The sequence below is a fragment of the Ostrea edulis genome, chromosome 10 (assembly GCF_947568905.1).
Source record: "Ostrea edulis chromosome 10, xbOstEdul1.1, whole genome shotgun sequence".
Classification (NCBI taxonomy): Eukaryota; Metazoa; Mollusca; class Bivalvia; order Ostreida; family Ostreidae; genus Ostrea; species Ostrea edulis.
In genome coordinates, this window is record NC_079173.1 from 39938797 (window position 1) to 39948916 (window position 10120).

Sequence of the window (10120 nt, forward strand, 5' to 3'; positions counted from 1 at the left end):
GTGCAAAAGTTATTAGCAAGGTTAAAGTTTTCAAAAAGTAAGTCAAACTCCAAGGTCACGGGGTCAAAAATGTTGGTACCCACGGAAATGTCTTGCCACAAGGAATACTCATGTGAAATATCAAAGCTCAATCACTTACTGTTCAAAAGTTATTAGCAAGGTTAAAGTTTCTGACAGAATTACAGAATGACAGACAGGACAAAAACAATATGCCCCCCGATCTTCGATCTCGGGGGCATAAAAAACGAATAATTGCGTGCATTAAATATATGTTATATTTATTGATATCATATATACTAAATAAAACCTGATTATTAGGAAGTCACTTAGAGCTCCAAATTAAATGTTCCTTATTTAACATGAATGATCTTTCTCCGAATTGAAAATTAGATAATGATTTTACGAATGCAATCGTAATCGGTCATGTCGAATACTTGATCAATGACGAGTGAACGGTCATTCATAATTCCAAAATTTGAAACTCAGTATTGGGAATGTGTTCATAATTGTAATTTTTGTCCAGTGCGTAATAGAAATCGTAATGCATTATATGAATAACAATCAGAAAAACTGCTACATATTGTAAACAATGGCCTGATTTCTTGGACATTGTCAGGTAGTGTACAAGCTAATTTCGGTGAAATATTTTAATTCAAAAGGCGCAAACTTCCCAGAACAGTCTTGGACCCTTCGATAATTGAGATATTGGGCAGTTTTCGATTTGTTACTTACTTTCAAGATATGTCATCACAAAACATGTTTCATTAAAATAAAAACGATTTTGGTTTTATCCATGTGTTTGTACATGTCAGTAACTGTTAATAAATTATCACAAAACGCTAGTGACTTCTACAATCACGGAAAAATTAAGAACATCGAAATTATCGGATGAATATCGTTTTTGAAACGTCAGATCGTTTGTTTCCGAAAGGGGGTGGGGTGCAGTGGCGTAGCTACTTTGTAGCACTGTAAGCACGTGTTTACAAATATTTTCGTTAAATTCTTATCACCGTAACCGAAAAATGTCCTCATATTTTAAACCTAGCTACGCCACTAGAGTGTCTTTTGTTGAATAAGATATAAGTAATATAATTATAAATCTTCATAGAATTATGAACTATTATATGATATTGATAATAAAACTATTATACGTACAACTAACACTGGATACCTACACAATTTTTTGCTGATCATGTTCTAAACCAATCGCAACTTCTCGGCTTGCCGAAACGCCCTACATGTAGAATGTGCGATTAGTGCCTCGCTTATTTCTGGTTTCCATAAGGATTGAAGAAACGAACGGGCATATTTTATTTATTCAACAATTATCAAAACATATTTCTTCTAGACAAGATCAAAATCAAGCATCGATAAACAACGGATTAACTTCATATCATATTATCATTAAAAAAAAAAAAAAAAGTTGAAAACTGGCTGAGATCCGCCACTTTACTTTCATTTTAGTTTATCGAAAACGAAAGTAGGTTTTACGTATCAAGCAAGATCCTATTACAGCTTACGTACATGTATGGAACAATTTTAAAGGTGCAAGCAGTACCTCTGGAGCAAGCGTTTCTGAGTTTATCGGTAGAACTTGTTAATTTATAAGTATAGACAGGGCCGTAAATTAACCTTCAATTTGGAGGAGGCAGGAAATTAGGCGGGGGTCTGGGGGCCGCCCAGGCCCCCAGACGCTGAGCACATTTTGTGCACACTGAACACGTTTCGTGCAAAATCCTTGATTCTAGGGCCTTCTAAGATGTTACTTGACTAACTCATTCTAAAAGAAAGATTTGGAATGCTTTTTAAGGGAGGTATCATGTTCTTAGTTATTGGAAACAACATAAATTCTAATGAACTTTAAATTTTAATTTTTTTTTGGCTCAAAAGTTGGAGGAGGCAGGTGCCTCCTCCGCCTCCATGTAATTTACGGCCCTGATAGATATATATTATGTATATTAATTACATATTACTATAAGGTTGCTTGGTTGTATATTGTTTAAGGTTCCACTCGAGAATGTTTCACTCATATGGGGACATCACATTTGCCGGTGAAGGGCTGCTAAATTTAGGCCTATGCTTGGCGCTTATGGCCTTTGATCGGGGGGGGGGATCTTTATCGTGCACACCTTCTGAGACACGAGACCTAGGTTTTTGCGGTCTCATCCGAAGGACCGCCCCATTTACAATGTGGTCACTTCTACGACGGTAAACGGTAAATGTAGTACGGCCGAAACCCGAATGCCGAAAGTCCCGGATAGCGATTTTTTCGAGTTTTCTCTCTTAATGCTGCATGTAATAACATATAATTTGCAGAGGTTACTGTTTGTAACCTAGGTACATAAAAGACAAACTTTTTCTGAGAATTCTACAAAAGTACCAAACCAGAGTTTTCACCTGCCAAAAAGCGGTAAATCTAGTACGTTTTATAAATGTCGGAACCCAAACACGGGGTCGAAGACACTGACCGATTCCCACAGCCCCTTTGTAAATACTGGGTTTTAAGTAATCATATCCATGCACAATATATTGATTAAGTCAACATTTTATGTTTCTATCATTATTTCCACAACACAGAATAATAAAAACTGCTGTATTTTGTAATCGTGTTCTTGTTTTAATCGGAACAAGTAGGTCCCCTTAGTTTGGTAAAGTCGTATCTAAACAGCGTACGCGTACATGCAAAACAAGGTACGGTTGTATACATAAAAAGTCCCCAAAAATTTCTCTCTATAAAATGTGTCTGGAATTAACCTTAATCAGCGTTTTAAGAAAGTAAAATAAATGCCAGGTATACTATGTCAACAAAATCAGAATAATAGTCCTAAATGGATATCATTATGACTTCATGAATGAAACATTTCCCGCCTTTTTCTCACAATAAGCCTGAAAACTGTCAAATGTCATACAAATTATTGCTCAGGAAAAGATGTGCGCATTTGTCGAGCAAAATGAAAATGATATATATTGTGTATTATTTTGAGATGAAAAACATGCTTCAATATGAATTTGCTCGACGCATGCGCTAATAGGAAAACCACCTGGATTTGTGGATATTTTCATTGAAAATGGCATTTTTGCAATTTTATGCCAACTTCAAGCTCTCGTCATGACACAAATCATTTTGCTGATCAAACTGAGTGAATTTTGGGTTTGCTAAACTATTCCTTAATTGAATGCCAGGATTTGAGCTCCATGTTAAATCATCAATATTTTGGGCCAGATGACTGTAAAAACTGTACCTACTTTAACCATTGATTCCGTTGCCCAGCTCTAACCACGCGAAGGTTCCCCATTCACCCATTCATGTTATTTTGAATAAAAATTTAAACTCCGGAAGTAAAGAAAGTATACCCCCTAAAGTAAATAATGTAACCCAAAAAGTGTGCTTTTACAATATATTGTCATTTTGATTAAGAAAGAAAAGGGAAATATGATAGTACAGTCGTTAATCGTCTTGACGATGGAATGATAATATTCAAATTTGTCGTTCTTCTTCGATAAATTACATATAAATTACATGTACATATGATTACTTTAAATCACACTTCGTATGCATTAGTAGCCTACACTGCATCAAAATAATAATTGAATTATAAAATTATTCAATTAATTCAATAACGAATATGTTTCAACAACCGAAGTTTAAAAAGAAGCACACTATTTATAGTGTATATCAAAGTGGATTGAAATATTGCAAAATAGTGCGTGTACTACACATGTATAATTATAAATAATATGTAGGGTGATACAATAAAATGCGCATATAAATGCACCATATCCGCAATTGCGATTTAGATATCTAGAACTCAGTCTGATTCAATATTGTCTATAATGCTAAAACGCGGACTTTCTGTAGATCAAAAGATCGGCGACCGTGTTCGGGTTTCGGCATTTATAAAACGTACTAGATTTACCGCTTTTTGGTATCCAAAAACTCTGGTTCATTATCTTCTTTACATAATTCCCAGAAAAAAGTTATATGATTCTTGTTTAATAGGTCACAAACAATTATCATAATAAGTTTGATGTCATTCTATCAATTATTAAGAAAGAAATCATGCAAAAATCGTTATCCGGGACTTTCGGCATTCGGGTTTCGGCCGTACTACATTTACCGCTTACCTTCTACGACAAGCAAGGGGTAATGAGGACCTATTCTAACCCGGATCCCCACGAGATGTGCCAATCACTAGATACTGGTGTTTGTGTTCAGAATTAACTTGTAAATTGAAGAAAAAAATCTGTTTTAAATGAAACTTTTACAAGTATATTTAACCTACGTAAACAAAAACATGGCACGAGCCTTGTTTACATAACATGGAATTGTGAGCTCTGTATTTCCCATGTCGTGCACACGTGCAAACAAATTGATACAAGTATTGACTAATCCCTGTGATAACGCATATACACAGAACCAGATGGCGGCAAAGACGGAGGGGGTGTTAAAGGGTGGACAAATCCGAAATAACCTTTAAGCTGATCCTGTGAAGCCATTTTCCTTAATAAATAAACTAGACACTCTTACACTGTTCAAAGTCACTACATTAGCGTGCACTATTCGCTTCCTGAGGGTCTTACCAATTTATTTACAATCACTTACAAAAAAATATTAATAAACAAAATTAACAACTTACAATAGATCAAATCAAATTTCACAAAAACAGTGCCCAATGGTTATCAACAAGCTGAATACACACACGATAAATAAGTTGTCACAAATAAGCCGATGTCCCCAGATTGAACTCTGATAAACATCGTTCTGAAATAGATCGTATAGACTATTGTGTAAAACACTGTTAATGCACAGTCATTGTTATATTCATATTTGAAGAATACAATTGTTTTTAATTCTTTTTCAATTTTCACCTTCATGTTTGTGAAAATTGCATACACCAATCAGAGAAATCTACGCCATTAATGGCATATTTGATGTCACGAATTATTTTCTTAAGTCGTTTTCATACAGTCAACCATCGGCATGGAAATAGCCAAGGTTGTGATTTCATTGTTGAGTGTTCTTCTTTTAGTCCTCATGTTGATCTGCTCCTGTAGGGTGTGGTGGACATCAAGGGGAGATAATTCTCATCACCACAGTGGCTACACACATTCACATCAAACTGGTAACGGGATCTCTAACCACTGCTCCTCTGAGGACCGAGACTGTAAGTCATTTAATTCGTTCTCCCATCGTGGTTATATGTACATGTATATATCACAGGCGCCTCAAGTATGGATATTACTAACACCCCCCCCCCCTTATGATAATTTTCTTTGGAGGGTTGCAATAATTTCTCTGAAATGTGTGAATTCCCGGTCTATCTCATCCCTCTTTAGCTTTATGTAATCGTTTCACGCTTTGTGTAAGCTTTAGAGATTGGCCTTCTACCGTTATAATAAAATAGTGTATTTTATCTTACCAGTAGAAGGCCAATCTCTAAAGCTTACAAAAAGCGTGAAACGATTACATAAATCTAAAGAGGGATGAGATAGACCGGGAATTCACACATTTCAGAGAAATTATTGCTACCAAAAAAATTATCAAAAAAGCGGAGTAGTAATATCCAGGTGCCTGTAGTGCACGTATATATGTACATTCTAAAGTATGAAAAATACCCATCTTGGATTCGAACGAGAATTAAACGAAGTACACGGATATTGATATTCAATTAAAAGACTCCCAGATTAAAATCTAGTAACAATTTACTCAAATGAAATAAGTCCTGCACAATTATATCTCCTCTCTATTTCTTGTACAGCCATTACTTTGTTCGATACTTGGTGAGTAAACTTGGACTGAAAATATATAATTACTGTCAGTGGTTAAGGAGGTGTGCTACACCAGGGAAATTTGATATGGATGAAAAGTGGAGGATGTGTACAACAATAATTTGAAATTGAAAACTTTTAAATTTACTTCAATTAGTCAAAAATGAAGTTTTAATAGAATGCAATCTGAAAGAAATCAAAACCCTTGCTTGACTTTGAACTGTGCTCTACAGTTCAGTAGTCGCCGTGCTCACTTTTTAAATCAGTGGACAACTATAGCTAATATTGATATTTTTATCCATGTTTTAAAAGGAAGTCAGCCATTATGACGATGTAGAGTACCTCCTTAAAGCACTGTGTCAATAAGTCATGCATATTCATGTATTCTGGTGTCTAATTTACACATTTTCGTGATATTCTGCCTCATTACTTGCACTTGAGTCACGTGATGCTGTACGGAAAACCGGATACGGATATTATAAGGACACGTCTTGAGAATGACATTCGCCTGTAATCCATCACACCGGAAATCTAATAGACAAGAACTCACCACCTTGATTACACAATCCTATTATTGAGTAATGGAAAGGAGATTCTGTGTTGTAATTCGTGCCTTTATTTGTCAGCTGTTCGTACTTTTTCTGTGCCAGGTTTAGGGAAATGTCAAGCAGGTGTTCTGTAAATGTCGTTTCGAGTTAAAATGAAATCTAAAAACACGGCAGTCATAATAGAATTTAGACTATTTCTGTGGATTTGTGGACTTTCTCACAATTTCTGTTTGAAAGTTTCGAATTATATACTACGAAAGCGTATTGCTGCCAATTGATATTAATATTTTTACCTACGGGGTACTAAGTCGTACGATCTCGTGAGGATCCGGATTAGAGTAGGTCCTCAGTACCCCTTGCTTGTCGGTAAAGGCGACTAAATGGAGCTGCCCTTCGGATGGGACTGCAAAAACCGAGGCCCCGTATCACAGCTAAAGATCCTTCCTTGTTCAAAGAACGTAAGGATCGAGCATAGGCCTAAATTTTGCCGCCCTTCATGACAATGGTGACGTCTATATATGAGTGAAATATTCTTAAGTGGGACGTTAAACAATATATACATTCAATCAATCAATCTAAGTCGTACGTACGAGAGTGTAAGTCGTAATTACGAGAAAACATGTCGTATAAACGACATATACTAAGTCGTAGGTACGATGCGCTAATTGCTGAATGTGTACACTCTATATTTTCATTTAGTGAATACATTTGTATTTTGACATAGGAAATTTAAATTAATCAATCACCTACATGAAATAAATATGCCTTTAATAGAAGTTAGAGTAATCATTATATAGCTGTTTCCTTCAAATATGTGGGAGCAAACATTCAATACCGATACATTGCATAAAATAATTGAATAATACATTGATTGATTGTATCTTGTTTAACGTCTCGCTCGAGAATTTTTCACTCATATGGAGACGTCACCAAGGCCGGTGAAGGGCTTCAAAATTAGGCCTATGCTCGGCGCTTATGGCCATTGAGCAGTGGGGGTTCTTTAGCGTGCCACACTTACTGTGACACGGGTCATCCGTTTTAAGGTCATCTCCGAGGACCCGTGACATTCACACCTGATGCCGACCGTTTAGCGATGTATAACATATATGCATTGATATGAATCAATGTACATTGATATGAATTAATGTATGCTTAAATACCATATCTAAGCTATGTTATATAAGGTTAAAACAAGAGTACCGCAAACGGTACATAGCACGCCCGTGAAATGCTTACATTGGGTGTTTTTTGTGTGCTATAATTTGTATAACTTTGCTTAAGGTAGTATCAGCCATCATAAGGCTGTGACAAACTTTCATATGAACAAAGGGTCTTAACTTAAAAATTGACATTTCCTCAAAATGGGCCAAGTTCGACAACCTGCAATTTTTTTTCAAAAATGGAAGAAAATCAAAATCCTTCTCCAGATGCACATCTTCAGTACCTATACAAACACTCCACAAAATAAGAAGGTCCTCACTTGAAAACTGTGGGAGGAGTTGGGCAGACAAATTATTTACCCTTCATAGAATATTAATTTCTAAATAGACTAAGATCAACAACCTGTAATTTTCTCAAAAATTGTAGAAAATCAAAATCCATCCCACATGCACATCTTCAACACCCATACAAACACTCCACAAAATAAGAAGGCTCTCGCTTGAAAACTGTGGGAGGAGTAGGGCGGACAAATTATGTACCCTCCATATAATAATTATTTCCAAATAAAGGGGCAAAACTCCTGGGGAAAAGGTCGAAATGGATCAAAATTGCAGTATGATCCAGAGTGACCCATACATAAGCTACACAGCAAGTTTCAGCATGATATGTGAAAGGGAAATGAAATTATAAAGAGAAAACTCCGAACGGACGGACAGACGGACGGACGGACATACATCGCTAAAGACGGGCGTGCGTATAAAAATATTATTTATATATTTTTGATGTTCCGTTCCGTTTTCCGTTACGCGTGTTTAGCAACACCGACTAACAAATGATTAAATAAATCTTATTATGAGCTGTGTGATGTCGACATTCTGTTACGTGTCCTGATATTGTGTAGATATCTCGCTGGAGAAAATATTGGGACGGAGATCCAGCTCTGCAGCTACATGTAGTAGATAATGCCATATTGATGGCTCAGACAGAATATCCTGATTATGTATACGATTTAATGAATTCATATTGCCTAACGTCCTTCTCGAGAATCTTTCACTCATATGGAGATGTCACCACTACCGGTGAAGGGCTGCTAAATTTAGGCCTATGCTCGGCGCTTAGGGCCTTTGAGCAGGGATGGGTCTTTATCGTGCCACACCAGCTGTGACACGGGACCTCAGTTTTGTGGTCTCATCCGAAGGACCGCCCCCATTTAGTCGCCTCTTACCACAAGCAAGGGGTACTGAGAACCTATTCTAACCCGGATCTCCACGGGACTATGTATGCGATATTCCTTAAACAATATAATGCTTCCTTTGCTATTTCATCGGGTGGTGAAGGTAGCTAGCATTGCAGAAAAAAATTCATGACTGTGCACATTTTTTTCCTGCAATGATTGCTACCTTTATTACCCGAGGAAATAACAAAGAAAGACATTTTATTGTTAAATAAAATAAGATTTAAACTATATTTAAGTACTAAAATATCATATGGTTGACCCATTCGTTACGTTAATCCAATGTATCCTTTGACCTTGATGACGCTCCATATTTGGAAATGATCTATGCAGACTGGTGGTACAAAATAGTTTGTAACAAACATGTATTCATTGTATGATGAAAGCAATGTCAATTTCAAAAGAAATGTGGGAGAAAAGATTCAGTGAATGTAAATATTAAGATATTGTATCGACATTATACACACATCGTGATGTTTACAGAAGCTTCTAGCAATGTGTACAATGTTAACAAGATATCGTGTCGACATTGTAAACATCGTGATGTCAATTCAAGGTTATGTCAATGTGTACATTATGATATTGCTGCAAGGTATGAAATATGAATGTTTTTATAATACATGTATATATATGAACATAAATATCTACAGTATCAGGATTTTGATATTTTTGATAGAAGTTTTTCTTCTTCTTTGCCATCTAGTTCCTCAAGCTGACAACCATGGTTATATCAACTCCCGTGAATCCACCAGCTGCTCGTTATATAGTGGTCAAACCACGATATCCATTGATTTCACTCAGTGACGTGAAATGTCATCTACTCATACATGTATGTGTGTATGAATTCTAAAATTCTCACGTTTCCCTCATGCTTCTTAATGTGAAATAAATGTCAGCTGAAATAACATTTATTCTTGTTGTGTTCTATAAAATGTTGTAGAATTAAGAAGAAAAAAGAAACAGAATGATTAAATTTTGCCTTGGAGTACTGAACTACGATTACTTCAAATTTTAATATTTCTACGTTGTCATGGTCAAGTGACAAAAGTATGCGAGTGTAAGGGGTGTTAAGGGCGCGTACAAAGTAGAGACATCGAAAATTTGGTGAACTAGAAATTTTACACACTGTAGCCACTGTTTCGATGGTGGATTAATTCAGAATATTTTTAAGGTAACATTTACATATTTATACCCCCACCCACCCCACATGGTGGAGGAGCATTTGTCACTTCTGATTTTCCTATAGCTAGTCAAGTGGCCGTTTTCTCCTCATATTTCGTTGATAGCTAAGGGGACACCCCCACCCCCTTTAGGTGAGAATTCTATTGTCTAGATCCGTCATTGAACTATTTTCGCCGCGCCAACTTCTGTTTCATTGTCTTCCCTGTTCGGAATCGCCTCTGCCTTA

At 36.3% G+C, this 10120-nt stretch overlaps 1 long non-coding RNA gene across 1 annotated transcript; it reads left to right on the forward strand.

The window, feature by feature from the left end:
• The first annotated feature begins 1496 nt into the window (after positions 1-1496).
• Positions 1497-9619, forward strand: LOC125666089 (uncharacterized). Its single transcript, XR_007366507.2, has 3 exons — positions 1497-1587; positions 5056-5165; positions 9416-9619. It is a non-coding gene; the product is annotated as an uncharacterized LOC125666089 (long non-coding RNA).
• The last annotated feature ends 501 nt before the right edge of the window (positions 9620-10120 follow it).